Source organism: Pogona vitticeps, chromosome 13, assembly GCF_051106095.1.
Source record: "Pogona vitticeps strain Pit_001003342236 chromosome 13, PviZW2.1, whole genome shotgun sequence".
Lineage (NCBI taxonomy): Eukaryota > Metazoa > Chordata > Lepidosauria > Squamata > Agamidae > Pogona > Pogona vitticeps.
In genome coordinates this window covers 13,889,057-13,910,580 of record NC_135795.1, presented here as the reverse complement: position 1 = coordinate 13,910,580, position 21,524 = coordinate 13,889,057, and the positions used below count along the sequence as shown (strand labels likewise).

Here is a 21,524-nt window from a genome sequence, read left to right as displayed (position 1 = left end):
TCTAGTCGTGTCCGACTCTTCGTGACCCCATGGACCAGAGCACGCCAGGCCCTCCTATCTTCCACTGCCTCCCGTAGTTGGGTCAATTTCATGTTGGTTGCTTCACAGACACTGTCCAGCCATCTCATCCACGGCCATCCCCTTCTCCTCTTGCCGTCACACTTTCCCAACATCAAGGTTTTTTCCAAGGAGTCTTCTCTTCTCATGAGATGGCCAAAGTACTGGAGCCTCAGCTTCAGGATCTGTCCTTCCAGTGATTTATTTATTTATTGCATTTATATGCCGCCCATCTAGACATAGTCTACTCTGAGCACTTAGGGTTGATTTCCTTTAGAATGGATAGGTTTGTTCTCCTTGCAGTCCAGGGGACTCTCAAGAGCCTCCTCCAGCACCACAATTCGAAGGCATCAATTCTTCGGCGGTCTGCTTTCTTTATGGTCCAGCTCTCACTTCCATACATCACAAAAGGAAAAAACCATAGCTTTGACTATTCTGACTTTTGTTGGCAAGGTGATGTCTCTGCTTTTTAAGATGCTGTCAAGGTTTGTCATCGCTTTCCTCTGAAGAAGCAGGCGTCTTTTAATTTCGTGGCTGCTGTCTCCATCTGCAGTGATCATGGAGCCCAAAAAAGTAAAATCTGTCACTGCCTCCATATCTTCCCCTTCAATTTCTCAGGAGGTGATGGGACCAGTGGCCATGATCTTAGTTTTTTTTATGTTGAGGTTCAGACCGTTTTTTGCACTCTCCTCTTTCACCCTCATTACAAGGTTCTTTAATTCCTCTTCACTTTCTGCCATCAGAGTGGTGTCATCTGCATATCGGAGGTTGTTGATATTTCTTCCAGCAATCTTAATTCCAGCTTGGGATTCCTCCAGTCCAGCCTTCCGCATGATGTATTCTGCATATAGGTTAAATAAGCCCCTTCGGAATCCAGCTTGTACTTCTGGGAGTTCTCGGTCCACATACCTTGTAGGATTTTCAGCGTAACCTTGCTAGCGTGTGAAATGAGTGCAATTGTACGGTAGTTGGGGCATTCTTTGGCACTGCCTTTCTTTGGGATTGGGATGTAGACTGATCTTTTCCAATCCTCTTGCCACTGTTGAGTTTTCCAAACTTGCTGGCATATTGAATGCAGCACCTTAACAGCATCATCTTTTAAGATTTTAAATAGTTCAACTGGAATGTCATCACCTCCACTGGCCTTGTTGTTAGCCAGGCTTTCTAAGGCACACTTGATTTACTTCACTGTCCAGGATGTCTGGCTCAAGGTCAGCAACTACATTGTCTTGGTTGTCCGGGATATCCAAATCTTTCTGATATAATTCCTCTGTGTATTCTTGCCTTTTGTTTCTGATCATGGGGCTTTCTTGGCAAAGATACTGGAGTGGCATTGCCAGTTCCTACTCCAGGTGGATTGCGTTTAGTCGGAACTCTCCACTATGTCCTGTCTGTCTTGGGTGTCCCTGCACGGCATAGCCCGTAGCTTCTCTGAGTTACTCAAGCCCCTTCGCCACGACAAGGCCGCAATCTCCAATATGCAGATGACACAACTCTGATGGCAGAAAGTGAGGAGGAATTAAAGAACCTTGTAATGAGGGTGAAAGAGGAGAGTGCAAAAAATGGTCTGAAACTCAACATCAAAAAAACTAAGATCATGGCTACTGGTCCCATCACCTCCTGGGAAATAGAAGGGAAAGATATGGAGGCAGTGGCAGATTTTATTTTCCTGGGCTCCATGATCACTGCAGATGGAGACAGCAGCCACGAAATTAAAAAGACCCCTGCTTCTTGGGAGGAAAGCGATGACAAATCTTGACAGCATCTTAAAAAGCAGAGACATTACCTTGCCAACAAAAGTCCGAATAGTCAAAGCTATGGTTTTTCCTGTCGTGATGTATGGAAGTGAGAGCTGGACCATAAAGAAAGCAGACCGCCGAAGAATTGATGCTTTTGAATTGTGGTGCTGGAGGAGACTCTTGAGAATCCCCTCGACTGCAAGGAGAAAAAACCTATCAATTCTAAAGGAAATCAACCCTGAGTGCTCACTGGAAGGACAGATCCTGAAGCTGAGGCTCCAGTACTTTGGCCATCTAATGAGAAGAAAAGACTCCCTGGAAAAGACCCTGATGTTGGGAAAGTGTGATGGCAAGAGGAGAAGGGGACAACCGAGGATGAGATGGCTGGACAGTGTCTGCGAAGCAACCAACAAGAATTTGACACAACTCCGGGAGGCAGTGGAAGACAGGAGGGCCTGGCGTGCTCTGGTCCATGGGGTCACAAAGAGTCGGACACGACTAAACGACTAAACAACGACGTGTATTCTTGCCACCTCTTCTTGATGTCTTCTGCTTCTGTTAGATCCCTCCCATTTTTATCATGTTCATCTTCGCACAAAATGTTCCTTTAATATCTCCAATGTTCTTGAACAGATCTCTGGTTTTTCCTTTTCTATTCTTTTCCTCTATTTCTTTGCATTGTTCGTTTAAGAAGGCCCTCTTGTCTCTCCTTGCTATTCTTTGGAAGTCTGCATTCAATTTTCTGTTACTTTCCCTATCTCCCTTGCATTTTGTTTCCCTTCTCCTCTCTGCTATTTCTAAGGCCTCATTGGACAGCCACTTTGCTTTCTTGCATTTCCTTTTCTTTGGGATGGTTTTTGTTGCTGCCTCCTGTACAATGTTACGAGCCTCTATCCAAAGTTCTTCAAGCACTCTGTCCACCAAATCGAGTTCCTTAAATCTGTTCTTTACTTCCACTGTGTATTCATAAGGCATTTGGTTTAGATTATACCTGAGTAGCTCAGTGGTTTTTCCTACTCTCTTCAGTTTAAGCTTGAATTTTGCTATGAGAAGCTGATGATCAGAGCTGCAGTCAGCTCCAGGTCTTGTTTTTGCTGACTGTATAGAGCTTCTCCATCTTTGGCTGCAGAGAATATAATCAATCTGATTACGGTACTGCCCATCTGGTGATTTCCATGTGTAGAGTCGCCTCTTGTGTTGTTGGAAAAGAGTGTTTATGATGACCAGCTTGTTCTATTGACAAAACTTTATTAGCCTTTGCCCTGCTTTGTTCTGAACTCCAAGGCCAAACTTCCCTGTTGTTCCTTTTATCTCTTGGCTCCCTACTTTAGCATTCCAGTCCCCTGGAATGAGAAGAACATCTTTCTTTGGTGTCAGTTCTAGAAGGTGTTGTAAATCTTCATAAAATTGTTCAATTTCAGTCTCCTCAGCACTGGTGGTTGGTGCATAAACTTGGATTATTGTGATGTTGAAAGGTCTGCCTTGGATTCATATTGACATCATTCTATCATTTTTGAGATTGTATCCCATTACAGCTTTTTCCATTTTTTTTTGTTGACTATGAAGGCTACTCCATTCCTTCTACGGGATTCTTACCCACAATAGTAGATACGATAATCATCTGAGCTGAATTCGCCCATTCCTGTCCATTTTAGTTCACTGATGCCCAGGATGTCGATGTTTATTCTTGCTATCTCCTGTTTGATCACATCCAGCTTCCCAAGGTTCATAGATCTTACATTCCAGGTTCCTATGCAGTATTTTTCTTTGCAGCATTGGAACTTTCCTTTCACTTCCAGGCACATCTACAGTTGAGCGTCCTTTCAGCCTTGGCCCAACCACTTCATTAGCTCTGGAGCTACTTTGTCCTTGTCCTCCACTCTTCCTCAGTAGAATGTTGGACGCCTTTCGACCTGAGGGTCCCATCCTCCAGCGTCATATGTTTTAGCCTTTTGTTTCTGGTCATGGGACATTCTTGGCAAAGATACTGGAGTGGCATTGCCATTACACTCCAGGTGTATCGCGTTTAGTCGGAACTCTCCACTATGTCCTGTCTGTCTTGGGTGTCCCTGTACGGCATAGCCCATGGCTTCTCTGAGTTACTCAAGCCCCTTCACCACGACAAGGCAGCAATCCATGAAGGGGACTTAGTTCATACATGGCTGCAAAGAAAGCCAGACGGAGCAAAGTTACAACAGCCAAGAAATTTTGCTGCCTTGGATATAACAGGAAGCCACGTTATTCACCTCCAGCAAAGGCAAAAGTTATCCAAAGCCACAATCCAACAAGTGCATAAGAAATACTAATTGAAATCAGTTTAAGTTCATCCAATAAACAAGCAGAAATGCTGAAGTTAACAACAAAATATTTCATAAAATTGTACTGAATAACAAGGCTAGCATGAGGGGCTGTAATATAAAACTGAGTACATTCCCATGTCCTAGTACCGAATGTATTCTGCATTTGTCAGCCTTTTCTTGGATGATCTTCTGGGTAAGACTAGCTTCTTGGTTTTGCATTCTTTTTGGAACAAGACTGCAAAAATCAGCCCAGTTGTTTTAGCACCTCTATAAGAAAAATCCCACAAGTAGTTTTTCCCCTCTCTATTACAGCAGCAAAAATCTAATAGTATGGGTCTAAACTGAGATTCATGAAACTGTGTGCATTGGGGGTGAGTGTCCCATCCCTCCAGCCCCCTGGAGCTCCTCCAGCACTCACCCAAAACCACAAAGAGGGGAGGACAAAGATAAGGAAAGTTACTTTGGGGACTCCGGCTCCTAAAATAGATCATCCAGAATGCTGGCTGGGCCATTCTGGGACTTTAGATCTAAAAAGTGATTTGTCCTATCTGTGCTGTAAGAGGCTAGCTGGATAGCTCAGGAATAGAGCCAAAGATTGGGAGTTCAATTCCAAACTGTGCCTTTCAGCAAAAGAGCCCACCTATGTAGCTTTGAGCATGGTAAGTGATTGCACCCCAGAACAAGGAACTGGCAAACTGTTTCTCAGTACTCTATACTTAGGAAATCCTAGCAGAGTTAGCCATAAGCCAGAACTGATTTGACAGCATGTTGTTATTATTATTATTAGAGTTGCTGAGATGGACATGTGGCCTCCTAAGAGTGATTTTGCAAAGTTTATCCTTATAAATGCTCTCAGTGTGGTGTAGTGAGTAGAGTAGTGTAAGTCCAGAAGGGGGACTACAACTCCCAGAATCCTTCCCACAGATGGCTTGACCTGTTTGTAGGCCGAAAACACAGTCAAAGGGTTGGAGTTGCAAGAGGTTAACTTTTCCAAGGTGCAGGAATATTGCAAAGCACTAATAAGCAAAGTGCCAAGGGTGATCAAGGAGGCCAGCTGCTCTTCTGCCAATTTCCTAGCCCAGAAAAACATCTGGATTCTCCCATCCTGTGAGCTTATGACCCTTTTCCTCACTGAACAGATCTTCCTTTTCTCCTCATCGAACACCACCCTACTTAGACTTCCATGGTTCCGTCATCAGAATCCCACACCCCCGCACTTCCAAAAGTGCTGCAGAAACTTATTGTTTTGCTACCTGTTTTGTTGAGAAAATTGCATGTATTCAACGCGACGCAGTTGTCACAACTTTTGAGCAGTGATAACATTTCACTGCATTCTGTTCCATCTCTAAAAGCATCTCTTTGTGAATCATCTTATCGCCATGGTGATTTTCTTAATGCTTTAAAACTTAGTCGCAGAGCTGTGGGGCTCAGAATGTACCCAAAGCAATATTGTACCTTGTTCCCAGTAAGAGAGCACTATTGTCAGTTTCCAGTAAAGCTGACCACCGACCACTCTAAAAAGTGTAAGAACATTTGTGTACTGTGATGGCAAAAGGGCTGGGTCGGTCTGTTTCTGGTCTGTGACAATTTGCATGTCTTCATTCGTAAGTCCACTGTCTCATATTTCGGCTTTAAACTCCCCTCAAACAACCTGGAACAAAACATCTAAATGGATTCCAAATATTAATTACATATAATATTATATTGCATAATGTAAGTATTTAAATATGTAGTTTTGAAGGAATTTTCACATGAAATAAATTTTATTAAAGGTACACCAGAAAGAGAATGAACTACTCAGAAGGTTCATTTTAATATCTAAGGAAAAATTTGGAGCAGGCTGGATCAGGATGCAGGACCACTAGAAAAAAAATCTCCTGAAATGCAATGGATATTATGATTATTTCATAAAGGACTACAGCTCCCCCACAGTAATACTGAGAACCTGCCCAGAGGACTCCTCTTCCTCTGTGCGAGAACGCTGAACGCTCTTTCAAAGAGGAGGCTTGACTGAGCTAGCATTCACATGTATTTGCATTCAACAGCTGCACCTGCAACGTCACTGGGTGTGGGCAGGTAAAGGTAAAGGTAAAGGTTCCCCTTGACAATGTTTGTCCAGTCATGTCCAACTCTAGGGGGCGGCGCTCATCCCGCTCTTCGAGCCATAGAGCCAGCGTTTGTCTGAAGACAATCTTTCCGTGGTCACATGGCCAGTGTGATTTAGACACAGAACGCTGTTTACCTTCCCACCAAGATGGTACCTATTTATCTACTCGCATTTGCATGCTTTCGAACCGCTAGGTTGGCGGGACTGACACTAATTAAAGAATTCTCTCTTTTTCCCCCTGTTTCAGGCTGGGTGCAACACATATAATAATTTGTAAAAAGAGTTCCTTCATTAGCAGCCAGCTGTCACAACCAGTGACATCACTCCTATTGCATGGGTGAGGCATGCAACAGGATACTGACCCATCTTGTTCAAAGGCAGATTCAGTTGTTCCAGAGCTAGCTCTCTGCTTCGCCTCAGAGGCTGTGGCTCAGACACCACAGCCCAATGGTTTCCGTACTCCAGATCACCAGTCCTTCCATCAGCAAGTACAGCAAAATCAAAATGACACGGCTTTTTTCACACCTGTGCATGAAGCCTGGATATATAATAATATATTATACATAACAGCCCTAAAGACAGAACTGAGAGTTAATGCAGTGGAATGAGCGTTGGACTCAGGAGACCTGGGTTCGATCCCTCCCCACCTGTAGAAATAGGTGTGTAACAAGGTAAAGCATTTCTTGAACATCTCACATTCCTTGAAAATCCACAAATTGGAAGCGACTTGAAGTCGTATCACAACAAAAAGAGGGGACTGAATAAGCCAGATTGCAGACGTGGCTTCAGATGGTTTTAAACCAGATGCTTTTCAATTTATTTTGGGGGGAAGGGAGACAGCCAGTTCTAAAAAGCAGAAGTACTAAGTACCCAGTCTTGTCAATTCATGATGATTTTGTCTTCTCGCTGGTCCCCCGACACTGAGAGTATTTTCCTAACCCTTTTAGAAGATTAACTATGAAGTTTGGAGAAACGAGGAAAAGTCATTTGAAGAACATGAGTTAGGGCAGCGATGGCAAACCTATGGCATGCGTGCCGCCGCTGGCATGCAGAGCCCTTTCTGCTGGCACGCGAGCCATAAGTCACCAGATCGCTTCTCCCCCCTCCCCCCGTGCAGCCAAACCTGAGAAGGCGGCTGCAGCCGTGGTGCTGGCGCTTCGGCAGGCAGATCCAGAGCAGCTGGGGCTGGCAGTGGATCCGGAGTGGGGTCTCGAGGCACCTCCGTGCCAGGATTACCCCTTCTGCTGCCACTTCCGGTTCCGCCACCCCCACTTCCGGTTCTGTCGCCACCGGGACATGCCACCCACTGTTTTTTTTTTTCCCCAGTTTGGGCAAGCGAACCTAAAAAGGTTCACCACCACTGAATTAGGGTGACCTGACGTTGTGCAGCAAAGAGCCTATTGAAGGGTTCCAGTTGAAGAATTTCACCCAGAAAAGGCAGCTTGATGGGCACTGGATGGGCACAGGACAGGCAGCAGTGGGGAGAGAGGCAGGCAAAGAGGTGGGACACCGGAGAGGGACACCGTTCTGTGGCATTCAGCTACTTAAGTCCAATCGAAACACCCTTCTAAGCTCACCTAGACCCTTTCCCTCCCTCCACAATTTAAAATATAGAGAGTGGAAGAGCATCTGCAAGGTTCTGAGATCAAGCACTGCACTGAGGAGTAGAGCAATGGCCACCTCACATGTGGAGAATCAGAGCCAAAAGCAACTAAATGGGCACAGGGCAGCAGCTGCAGGAGGCAGACAGGAACGGAAAGCGTCCTTTGCAGGCATAAGAAGGCCCGTGCCGTCATTCTTAAAATAGGTATCCTTCACATGTTGAGGCTGCTAGTCCTGTGTCATCTATTATTTGTCTGCAAAAGGCAGGCTGAAGATGGAGGAGACTCTCTGGCCCATATATAGGCTGCCCTGTAAGCGAGAATCTAGGTGCTTTTGTGCTGTGTCTCACATGGGCAGCCTACATGGATGGAACACACACACACCCCTCCACCTTGTTGTTTTTGCGTGGTTATAGCAACCATGGATGGGGCAGGGACTGCATGCTCCCCTTGTCATGTGTGGAGAACGCATGCTTTACAGATGATAGAATAGGTCCAGAGCCTTCTGGTACACTGCTGGATAGTGCAGTGTTTTAGGCATCTGGCTGGGAGTCCCCCCCCCCCCCATACACACACACACTGTGCCTCCTTGATAGGAGAGAGACTTGATGATCCATAAGGTCCCTTCCAGCTCTGTAGCTCTAAGATGATGATGATGATGATTGCTGGCACTATAGTTTTCCACGTTCTGGAGTCAGAATACAGTCAGATCCTGTATCCATGGGGGTTTGGTTCCAAGCCAGTTAAGTTAAGACCATCGGTTCATCCAGTGCCACTATCTCACTATGGCATTTGGTGATCAGAGTGAGCAATGGAAGCATGGTCCATCTTGGAGACATTTTCTCCCCACTCCCCATATCCCTTGCAGTCTCCACCTCGTTGGCCTGCCTAGGCCCTCCTGTAGACAGGATGTCGCTGCTGGAGGATTCTGTACTCTTTGCTTCTGCCCCAAGAGTCCTGCCCTTGACGCTTGGCTGCTGGATTTTTTGACTCTATTCTGAGCAAGTCCACCTGGCAGAGCCTCCTAAGAGGGCTGAGCATCCTGCTGGTGCCATAAATGCCCTGGGAATTTAACCCTACTTATTTGCTGCCTACTCAGAAGGCAAGGTGGTGGTTGTGGAATCCTCTCATTTCCCCAAGTGGCCTTGTTTTTCTTTCTTTGGTGGGGAGTAAATCTGCCCCCACCTTCTGTCTATCGCACTCATGGTGGCAGTGACGGCTGTGCCTCCCACCTGCTTCAGCAGTCCCACTACCACCATCTTGAACTTCCTGCTTAGTCTCACCAAAACTATCACTTTGCTTCCCCGTGCCTTTAGGGTTACCATATGCACTTGCATTACTGCTGCAGAGAAGCCTCACTAAGCAAATGATCAGGAATAATGGTAATGATAGTAACTAAACTGTGAATGACATATAAACAAATTGATATAATGAGGATATAATGGAACTTAAGTTTATTTTGCTGCTCATGTGAATATTAATGAAACGGACTATCAAATCCATTTGCAGTTGTTTTTTAAGTTGTTTTAAATCTTGATTAATATTTAACTGTTTTTAATATAGTTTTGTTTAGTGTTTTAAACTTGTTATTACTGTTCATTTTTAAATGTTGTGTGCCACCTTGGGTCCCATATGGGCAGAAAGGCAGCATAAACCAACCAACCAACCGTTCTTGTTGTGCTTCCCCATGTACAGTTTTTTAAAACGAGCAACATAGAGGAAGCAAATTGGACATAGAATGACAAGAAGAGAGGATGGTGCAAAGTGAGGGAGAGAATAAGCATCATGACTCAAAACACAATTAAAGAAAACAGCAAGGAAAACAGAGGATTAGTCTAAACTACTCTAATTAACAAGACAAAATGGGAAGTGCAGAGCCATAGAGGCTGACAGACCAACCAACAACAAGCCCTACTGTTCAACACCTGTTCTCCACAGTCTAAAGTACTACCCCTACAACTAAATCTAGCAAATGAATGAAGAATGAAGAGTTATGTGAGGCAATGAGCTATATCATTTCACTGACTTTGCATGCAATCTCTTCCAGACTGGAAATTAGAGTTGCCAGTGAGCAAAGCCCAGCTCCCTCCACTTCCTCTGCCAATGACACAACCTTCTTGTTTTCCATTGAATTAGATCATTATGTTGGAAACACACTGTCCATCTTTTTCCCAATATATTTTAGACAGCTGAATTTCCAAATCACTTTTGAGACTTCTGATTCACTCCAGAACCAAATTAGGCCAAGCCACTGCAGTTTGGACCCAGTACAGGTCCATCTGAATCAGTCTGATTCAATTTGTGTTCTGGCTCAAATGGATGATTCTACCCCAATTAAACAACGCAGTCCTAGTTATTACACCCCTATGGAAGAGGATCGTGGCCCACTTTTCTTTTTTACAAAACCATCTGAGAAAAAGTCATGTTTGGAACCATAATTTCCTGAATCCACCAGCCAGGAGGGATCTGGGAATTATCCCCAAAACTAATTTCCTCCCAAATTCAGTATTTAAGAAAACAAGGGTGGGGACTAGAGATGGGGACAAATAAAAAAAAATCACAATTCATTTTGATCTGTTATTCATGAAGGTTAACGGATCAACAAATACGAATATCCGTCGACAAATTGATGAATCGATCTGTCAATTCATCTGCACTTTAAACAGCTATATTAACACTGGCCCCCAACCCCCTAGAGACACCAAATTTGCAGGGACGCTTCCTCAAACACTTTTCTACAACTCCTGAAAGTTCGGTAAACATTGGACCACGGGCCACTTAGTTATATATTCACAATAGGACCCCCAGGAAAGCTCCCCCCAGGCACTTAGAGACTCCAGAATCACAACGGCACTTCCTATGTTTTTCCCCAATACGCCTGCCAACTTTGGTGAAGATTGGATATCGGACATCCGAGTTATTCACCCACAAATTGGGTCCCCCCAGGAGAGTTTATCATGCAGCACAGAAACCCGTTCTGCCTACCGGCGCAGATCAACTGATCGGAGGCCAATAGGCAGACACCCCAACAGCCTACCCCCACACCCCCTTCCTTTCCCTACCTTAGCCCCCACCCCACTCCCACTGACACCCCCTTACTTTAATAGCTCCTGTCATGGTCTCCATCAGGCCTGTCCCTTCAGCATTGCCTGGAAGCCATACTGCAATGGACGCAGGGGAATGAGCTGAGGCTGAACCCGGACAAGACGGAGGTCCTGTGGGTGGGTGGCCCCTCCACTGGCGGTTTGGGAAACTCCCTCTCCTTTGGGGGGATGACTCTCACCACGAAGAGTGAGGTTCGCAGCTTGGGAGTACACCTGGACCCGGCGCTCACCATGGCAACCCAGGTGGCATCAGTGGTCCGCTCTGCCAATTACCATCTGTGGCGGATTGCCCAGCTGCATCCCTATCTTGATGTGGGGGCCCTCACCACTCTGGTCCATACGCTTGTGATCTCAAGATTAGACCACTATAATGCGCTCTATGTGGGGCTACCTTTGAGGTTGATGTGGAAGCTTCAAATGGTGCAGAATGCGGCAGCCAGACTATTTAGTGGAGCGAGAAAATTCCAGCATATCTCTCCCATTCTGGCTGCTTTGCATTGGCTGCCCATTCATTTCCACATTGATTTCAAAGTGTTAATAATGATTTATAAAGCCCTAAACGGTTTAGGACCTTGATACCTAGTGGAACACCTTCTCCCACCTAGATCTACCCGAATCACTCGCCAGAGCCAGGAAAGACCGCTGAGGGGCCTGACTCCGAGAGAGACCCGAAAAGAAACAAGATAACGGGACTTCTCCGCGGTGGCCCCTCAACTTTGGAACAGCTTGCCCACAGATATCTGCCTGGCACCCTTGCTGGGTATTTTTAAGAGCCAATTAAAAACTTGGCTCTTTAGGCAGGCCTTCCCTCCCGCCAATTCTTGATTGTACTTTCTTGGCTTTTGTTGTTTATTCTCCCATCTTGATCATATTATTATTGTAGATTTTAATTGTTGTTTTATTTGTTTGTGCACAATATGTTGTGAGCCACCCTGAGTAGACTCCTGTCTAGAAGGGCAGGATATAAATCCAATAATAAATAAAAATAAATAAATAAATAAAGGGAGACTAACTGCCCTTTGCAAAGATGGTGGCTGCAGCTTCACTTAGGGTAGGGAAGCTGCAGCTGCCATCTTTGTAAATGGCAGTCTGGATTTCCCTTACCCTGCCTTAAAGGGATCCAGGCTGCCCTTTGCAAAGATGGCAGCTGCAGCTTTCCTACCCTAAATGAAGCCATAGTCACCATATTTGAAAAGGGCAGTCAGTCTCCCTTTTTACATGAGTGGTTCCTAGGCCAGAAGACCTCAGCAGCAGTGATTAAGGCAAGAGGGGGGGGGGGGTGTGGGATCTAAGGTAGGGAAAGGAAGGGGTGGGGGGTAGGCTGTGGTATTGGGTGGCTGTGTGGGGTAGTGGCTGCTTTTCTGCTGCTGAGCAGCTGATCGGCGGCCAGTTGGCAGTATGGTGTACAGTGGTGCCTCGCACAGCGAGGTTAATCAGTTCCGGATTAACCCTCGCTGTGTGAAACATCGCTGTATGGAAAGAAAAAAGCCATTGGAATGCATTAAACTTAGTTTAATGCGTTCCAATCAGCTGATTTACTCACCGTACAGCGATGTTCCTCTATGGCCGGCAGCCATTTTCGCACCATCCCCTCGCTTAACGAGGGCGCGAAAACGCTGCGCGTGGCCATTTTGGGGCGTCTGGAGGCCATTTTGAAGCCGCCAAACAGCTGATTGGCGGGTCGCAAAGCGAAGGTCGGTAAGCGAACCGCTTGCCGACCTTTGCTCTGCGATTTTCGCCCATTGGGGCTGTCGCTCTGCGATCGCATTAGCGATCGAAAAAACGTCCCCGTAGAGCGAATTCATCGCTCTACGGGGCGCTCGTTGTGCGAGGCACCACTGTATTTTGTTGTTGTTGTTTTACTTGGACAGGGAATAGGTACAGTAAGAAGCCTAAACCACTGAGCAACTGATTGGCAAGTCCCCCTCGTACAGAGATCTGGACAGCTTCAAGCTGTGTTTTTGTAGATGAATCTTTTGAATGTTAATATTACTCCTCCAAGTAAGTCTTTTCTGGACAGCAAAGGTGTTCCCCCTCTGGCACCATGGGAGATGGGAAAGGGAGGAATCCACAACCAGATATTTTGAGCTGAGGGAGGCTAAGGGGTGGAGGTAACCATGGCAGAACAGAAAAAACACAGCTTGAGGTGCCTGCCATTAGTGACATTGCTTCTCAGTGAGCTGTTAAATACTGTACTACCAGCATTTCCTTTTATATATTGTACTGCATCACTATACGAAAGGGACAAAAATTAACTTTGAAAAGGCCTAGGAGGTCGAGGGAAAGAGAAAGAGAGCATTAAAAGTTAAGGAAATGGGGCTGGAAAAGAAAGGGAAAAGAAAAGGGGAAATATGTAGGTGGCTGGTTTTGTGTGTGTGTGTGTGTGTTTTAAAATGTGTTTATATTATGCCTTTCTTCCAGTGAGTTCAAGATGGCATACACGGCATATATTCCCAGTTTATACTCACAGCAACCCTGCGGGGTAGGCTAAACTGTGGGAGAATTAACCGCTCACTGAGAAGCCCAAGCCATCTCTGGGTACAGCTACACTTAGTGGCAAGGAATGAGGCAATGTGGGCCACTTGAGAACTGTTTGGCTTGATTAGAATGATCTAATCAAGGCCAATTAGATCTAATCAAGTCTGACCGTTCATGTGGACATTTGCCAAGAATAGGTGAACCACTTCAGGATATTGGCAAATTAATGGCTTCCCCGGCTCAGCAGAGGGCAGGAGAAGCTATTTTGTTTGTTTGGCTATTGCTAATGCACTGCATTGGCTATACAATTTTTTAAAAAATCTTTTCTTTGCCTTCTCTTAAAGGTTGAGGAACTGTCTGCAGCCGAAGTCACCGTCATGGTTTTGACTGGGTGGATTCTTGATTGCTCCTTCAAAGCAAGACAAACAAAATATTTTTTTTAAAAAGAATAACAGATTTAAGCCATCAGCAGTAATCAACATAGTCAAAATAATTTTTTTTCCACTTCCCGTTGCTGAGCAGATGAAGTGGTTAGTTCGCCAGTACCTTGAAGTGGCTTGCTTATATTGGCAAATGGGAAAAAAGAAGGCTTGCTTTGGATCAACTGCAGCCATCACATGCACTGTAACTGATCCAAACCAGTGATCCTACCTGCATCAGGAAAGTAGACAGGGGTGAGAAAGTTGCAGGTAGGAATGCTCGGGGGGGGGGGGGAGACGGAACGATGTGCTCCAGCAAAGACATCATCTGTATTACAGAGTTTTGAATTTCTGATAAAATTCTCTTTTGCTACACAGATATACACAGATCCACAGAAGAGAATAACTTCAAGTTGCCCAGAGTCCACCCCTTTCTCATTAACTGGCACTTAAAATCTCAGTACAGTGGTGCCTCGCTTAGCGATGTTAATCCATGCAGCAAAAATCGCTGCTAAGCGATTTCATCACTTAGCGATATTTAAAAGCCCATAGAAACGCATTAAAACGCCATTAATGTGTTGCTATGGCCTTCAAAACTAACCTTAAACGAAAATCCTCCATAGGGGCAGCCATTTTCGGTGCCTCTAAAGCGAGGCAACATAGCGGGCGGCCATTTTGAAACCGCCAATCAGCTGGCCGAAAATGGGGGCTTTGTGATGATTGATTCCCTGCGATCATCGCAAAGCGTATTTTCCCCATAGGGGAAATGCGATCGCAAAAACATTGTCGCAAAGCAATTTCTTCATTAAACGAAGCAATCGCTATGCGAGGCACCACTGTAACTAACTCTGAGACATAGGCGAAAGTATAAAAAACATTTCTTTACTTACCGTATGAAGGTGGTATATGCTCCCACAACTAGTGGGTATTTATACTATTTACAAAAAGATGTCTTTGCCAGCTCATGGCATAAGGGATTTACTGACAAATTACATCTTTTAGGCTTCTCAATGGACTTCTTTCTGAATCAGCCTTATGATAGTACCAAGTCAATGACTGTACAACGCATTAAAGGCATAGATCTCCAGTATTCACTAGCTTGTGCAGATAGGACCTGCTCACCAATGCACATTGGTTTAAATTTTAACTTTCCCAAGTTAGCAAATTATCTATATCAAATCACAGTACCAAGGTATCGTTTTGTCTTCTCAAGGGCTAGGTTTAACTGCTTTCCCTCAGCCCTGTTAAAAGGGCGCTTTAATAACATTCCCTATAGAGAAAGGATATGCCCCTGTGGGGAACAAACAGTTGAGTCCTTGGCACACACAATTTTAGAATGTACCTTATATAGATCTGAACGTAACCATTATCTCTATCCAATAATGTATAAATGTACTGGTATACCTCCCAGAGACTACCTGAAGTTTTTGCTGTCCGGAGAGAACCAATTAATAACACAGTCGGTGGCTAAGTTTTTATTCACAGTTTTAAGAATTCGTAAAATGTTATAATAAGACAAGTACATGACTCATGTTTTATACTGCTGATATATTTCACCAATTTACTTATTTTGTATATTTTATATAATGTGCTTATTTTTGTATTTTCGGGTCCCATGACTGTATAATAATAAACTAAACTACTTACCGTTGCTTGAAATTGCATACTTCTGTATGCTGCTGTCCTTATTACACCATACTAGCAACCAACCAAGCAGATCAACAGCAAAAACAAAAACAAACAAATCAACCTGCCACCAACCCAGGAAATGGAGGAAAAGAGCACTTAGCAGAGATAGGGAGCTCTCTTTGAATTTCAAAAGCCGGAAGGAACAATTGGTTAGTGCCGTATAGACAGACAATCACCCCAGCCCAGAAAAGTCTCTTCTAGACTCTCAAACTAGAGACAACAAATGGGGTTCTGAATAAAACTCCGGCCATTTGATCACCATTTTAAAGACTGCACCAGTCCATACCTGCAGATTCAGCAGCCTTATGTAGTCAGCATCTTTCCCCGCTTGTATTGCCCTCTCTTCTCCCTCCCCTGTTCACTTTCCACCAAATTATCCCCTGCCTTAGCTACCCATTCCCCACTGAGCTTCCCAGGTCACAAGGACTGATCTGTGTCCGGTTCCAGTCTAGCACTCTAGCCACTGCACTGCCATGCCTCTTGCCTGCAAGTAGGTCTCAGCATTAAAAAATAAACCCCTTTGCCATCCAGAGAGTGCACAGACTAGGATTCGGGAGAGTTGTGTGCACAAACCCCTGCTTGAGAATAGAATCTCAGTGGGGATGGCAGTGGTAAAAATCATTCCTCAGGTATCTCACAGACCTTGAAAACCCTGTTGGGGTCACAATCAGTTAGATGTGCCTTAATGACACAATGCACACATGCCAAACCTGCCTTCCATCCTTAGGATGAATACAAATTAATACAACGTAAGGTTTACCCCAAACTAAGTCTACATAAGGCAGGATCCACAGAGGGTTTAGATCTCTCTCTTCAGCACTACCTTTTGCATAGCACTGAAGAAGGAGGAGGAGAAAAAGAAGTTCCAGCTGCACAACTGAACCTGTTTTCTAAATTTAATTGCCACCGGGAGAGTAAAGGGCAGAAAGAGAAAAGGGCGCGGTGGGAGAGCTAGAGAGAAAACAAAGGCAATTTCAAGGCAACTCTTAATGCTTGGATTTTATCCTTGCCTACAGACCGTGTACAGCCCCTATAAGATTACAGAGGAGCAAGTGCAGACTTCGGGCTGGAAAAAAAATGTTTTCCATCCCTACTTTAAAGACTCAGATGGGCCTCACTTTGGATGAACAGATTCCTGGATATTTGTGCTGCATAGCACCCATTCTTTTACGGAAAGGAGGCAAGAGTAAAGCTTTTCCTCCCATGAACTCAGATGGAGCTTGTGTGTAGAACAGTAATCTATCGAAGGCTTCCGGTGTTGAGAAGGACATGCTTGCATGCATGCATGCACAGATGCACAGACCACATTTCAGGCATGAAGTGAAAACACAGACAACGCGGCACTGTGCTTCTCTTACAACAGGAAACTGCCTTGTCCCAGACCAGACAATCTCTTCATCAAACCATGTCAGGGGCTTCATCTATTTGTGTCTCTCTTTGGATGTTGCTGGATTGCCCCTTCAGCTCTTGGCACTATATATCCCTGGGTACTGTTGTGTAATGACATCTGGAGAGCAGATTATCCCTGGTCTACTCTAACCAGCATTATTAACTCCTTGGGGGAATCTCCTGAGCAGAAAGAGGTCATTCTTTTCCAGCACTAGCTACTCCCAGGTAAAGAACGATCATCTTATAACTCCAGAGCTGGGACTCTTAGGGATCATTGAGTCAGCCTCTGTCAGCCATGCCCAGTTGGGGCTCCCAGCCTCCTTCTCAGCCGTAATGGGAGTTGTAGTCCAATATCACTGGGGTGGAGGTCACAGATTTCCTAGCGCTTGTGCTACTTGATGTTTCTAACTTGGACTTGCCTAGGATTGTCAGTGGCACCTTCAGTGTGTAAAGCATGTGCAAAGCCTTTCTTCTGGATTACACTGAATGTTTTAAAAGGGAAAAAAACTAAAAGCCATTTGTCACAGCTGCTGGAAGTGCATTCCCCCATTGCAGATGTTGAATGGAGCAGTCAGTTAGGAGAGATGACCTTCGAGGTCTTTTTTCAACTTGGTGTCAAGGGGAGGTATAGCTACAGCCCCAGAAGACAATCCTAGCCCAAACTGGAAACTTCCTGTGCCATCCCCATGAACTTCTTTTTATAAGTAGACTGGTATCACCTGGCAGGACAAAGTTCCAAACAGAGTAGTCCTAGAACGAGCTGGAATTTTTAGCATGTATACACTACTAAAACAGCGACATCTACGTTGGCTCGGGCATGTTGTGAGAATGGCTGATGGTCGGATTCCAAAGGATCTCCTGCATGGAGAATTAGTGCAGGGAAAGCGCCCCAGAGGGAGACCACAGCTGCGATACAAGGACATCTGCAAGCAGGATCTGAAGGCCTTAGGAATGGATTTCAACAGATGGGAAACCTTGATGTCTGAGCGTTCAGCCTGGAGGCAGGCGGTGCATCACGGCCTCTCCCAATTTGAAGAGACCCTTATCCAGCAGGCCGAGGCAAAGAGGCAGTTACAAAAGCAGCAAAATCAGCGAGCTGGACGGGACACATTGCATTTGTCCTAAGTGTGGAAGGGATTGTCACTCTCGAATTGGCCTTCTCAGCCACACTAGACGCTGTTCCAAGTCCTCCATGCAGAGCACGTTACCATAGTCTCTCAAGACTGAAGGATGCCTATGTGTATGTGTGCCTTCAGTAAGACTAGCTTGTATCAGCCCGCCCCCTACAAACCAGACCATAAGATATAAAGAAGTTAGAAAGCGTTTAAGCCTTTAAGCCCACAGATCTCCCTCTGAAGGTGTCCTACTCTTCTTTTCTAATTCATTAGAGGATAAATCTGTGGTAAGCAAAGTAAATTAGATTCAGTGACATTCTGCTAATTGAGTCATTCCCCCCCCCTCCGCCCTTCTGCATGGCTTGGCTCAGTTTTTAATTACCAGCTAATCTCATCAATATGGTGGATGACTGGCAGCACAGAGATCACTGTATTACAACCACACTGAATTAGAAAGAGAGGTTTATGGCTCATTGCATGACCCAGGGCTACCTTGCCACACGCACTAAAATAAATGGGGTAGATGCGGTCATCCACTGACCTGAAACTAGAAGAATGCTCAAGCTAATTGGTTTTGTAAGTAAATAAGAATGAAAGGATCATTGGAGGAAGAGCAACTGTAGGCTTAAGACCCCCAAATGTGCCATAAATCATGGAGAAGACAGCCAAGAAATGGTAGAACATAAACAAAACTCCTGTAGAAACTGAAAGACTAACAAATTTACCTCATTGTGAGCTTGTGTGGATTAAAATTCACTTCCTCAGACACATGGAGTCAAATACTGTATTCAGCCTCAGGTTCCTATGTAGATATATATTGTACGGGTGGGGACCTAGTGAAAGTGCAAAACAAGAAGCTTCAAAGTGGCCATGTTGTCATTAAATCAAGTAGTGAGCTTTTCAAATGTTGATTACAGAAACATCTTGGCCATAGCTAGAGTGTCTAGGGAGGCGAACATATCCTTGGGTTCAAACTACAGGGGTGTTCATTCAGAAAGTGGGTTGTTTTTTTCTGGGGGGAAAACCTTCCGATTCTGAGACTGGAAAAAACCTATGGTCTTTCTTTAATCTTTAAGACAGTGGAATTTGTGGGTGGAACTCACTTTAGCTGTTTTCCTTTCAAATCTCTCTCTAGAATTCCTTTTTTTCCCATAGCAGTCACTTCAAGATCAATAGCAAAGTGTCTAGGGAGGTTGAAGTGTTCTGAAACTGGCTGTCCTTCTTGGTGTTAACTTTGTGCCCATTTACGGTACCCTCTTGTGTAGAGATTAACTTCTGTTCTTTTTGCCACCTTAAACTAGTGGTCACTCATGAACCATATGGACAGCCTTCATGCTAAAATTGGGCGGGGAGTGTCCCCCACACAGCCTGTGAGCCTTCCAACCTCACCACCCCTGCCATACACAAACACACACTTATTCCTCAGTCACTCACTTTATATTTTGCCCCACATCAGCTGGTATACCGCATTATACAGGCCTGTTTCTAGGGGAGGGTGAATTTGAACCTCCTTTTCTCTGCTTTCCCCCCTCCCTTTGACTTAAAAAACAAGCTGTATCCTTTAGAGGTGCATTTGGGGACTTGTTTTTCTCTCTCCCTTGCATGCATATACATGCCTGCCTGCCTAAAGAGAGAGAGAGAGAGAGAGAGAGAGACTGGGATCTGGAATGCTGATAAGGCAGGCCTAACAACTATAAGAGCCAAACATACTTAACAGACTTTGCTTGAAATCTTTCTGTTCCTTGTGTGAAGGTCTGACATCCCAGGTGATTTCCAGGTGCGAATATGTCAGGACAGGTGACTCCAGTTTCAGAGGTCCAATAAATCTATGCAGGATTTTGGCCTCCTTTTTATAGAGCTGAAGGTGTGGGCTGGATAAATCAAGTATCAGGTGGGTCCAATATTAGCTACAGAGGATGTTTATTAATGGCTCCTTCTCCAACTGGGAGGAGGTAACAAGTGGGATACCCCAAGGCTCAGTCCTGGGTCTAGTGCTCTTCAATATTTTCACTAATAATGTGGATGAGGGAGTGCAGGGAATGCTTGTCAAATTTGCAGATGACACAAAATTGGGTGGAATGGCTAATAATTGTGGAAGACGGAAACAAAATTCAAAACCATCTTGATAGGATGGGGCACTGGGCTGAAAACAACAGAATAAAATTCAACAGGGATAAGTGCAAAGTACTGCACCTCAGAAAAAGAAACCAGGTGCACAGTTACAAGATGGGGGATACCTGGCTCAGCAATATTACAAGGAAGAAGGGTCTTGGAATTGTTGTAAATCACAAGCTGGATATGAGCCAACAGTGTGATGTGGCTTCAAATAAGGCAAATGCTATTTTAGGCTGCATTAACAAAAGTATAGTTTCCAAATCCCACGAGATGCTTAGTTAGTTAGGCATCCTTCAGTCTCGAAAGACTATGGTATCGTGCTCTGTATGGAGGACTTGGAACAGCATCTAGTGTGGCTGAGGAGGCCGATTCAAGAGTGACAGTCTCTTCCACACTGATGACAAATCCAATTTGTCCCCTGTCCAGCTCCCTGGTTTTGCTGCTTTTGTGACTTCCTCTTTGCCTCAGCCTGCTGGGCAAGGGTCTCTTCAAATTGGGAGAGGCCGTGATGCAATGCCTGCCTCCAGGCTGAACGCTCAGATGTCAGGGTTTCCCATCTGTTGAGGTCCATTCCTAAGGCCTTCAGATCTCGCTTGCAGATATCCTTGTATCGCAGCTGTGGTCTCCCTCTGGGGCGGTTTCCCTGCACTAATTCTCCATACAGGAGATCCTTTGGAATCCGACCATCAGCCATTCTCACGACGTGCCCAAGCCAACGTAGAAGTCGCTGTTTCAGTAATGTGTTCATGCTGAAAATTCCAGCTCGTTCTAGGACTACTCTGTTTGGAACTTTGTCTTGCCAGGTGATACCAAAAATCCGTCGGAGACAACGCATATGGAAGGTGTTTAGCTTCCTCTCCTGCCGTGCACAAATGGTCCAGGACTCACTACAGTACAGGAGTGTGCTTAGGACACAGGCTCTATAGACCTGGATCTTCGTATGTGTCGTCAGCTTCTTATTGAGCCATACTCTCTTTGTGAGTCTAGAGAACATGGTAGCTGCTTTGCCAATGCGTTTGTCCAGCTCAACATCCAGAGACAGGGTGTCAGAGATGGTTGAGCCAAGGTACACAAAGTCATGAACAACCTCCAATTCTTGTGTGGAGATGGTAATAGAAGGAGGTGAGTCCACACCCTGGCCCATGACTTGTGTTTTCTTCAGGCTGATTGTTAGTCCAAAGTCTTGGCAGGCCTTGCTGAATCGATTTATGAGTTGTTGGAGGTCTTCAGCAGAGTGGGCAACAATGGCTGCATCATCTGCGAAGAGGAAGTCCCGCATGCATTTCAGTTGGACTTTGGTCTTCGCTCTCAATCTAGAGAGATTAAAGAGCTTTCCGTCTGATCTAGTCCGGAGATAGACACCCTCGGTTGCAGTTCCAAAGGCATGCTTCAGCATGACAGCAAAAAAGAT

The 21,524-nt window shown here is 45.1% G+C and overlaps 1 protein-coding gene across 1 annotated transcript in view; it reads right to left on the bottom strand.

Annotated features, from left to right (window-relative positions):
- LOC140702565 (uncharacterized) overlaps positions 1 to 19,806 on the bottom strand; it is a 30,611-nt gene extending 10,805 nt beyond the window's left edge. The window contains exon 1 of the mRNA XM_078381257.1: positions 19,709 to 19,806. The gene's annotated coding sequence lies outside the window, so the exon portion shown is untranslated. The remainder of the gene's footprint in view (positions 1 to 19,708) is intronic.
- Between the last annotated feature and the right edge of the window lie 1,718 nt (positions 19,807 to 21,524).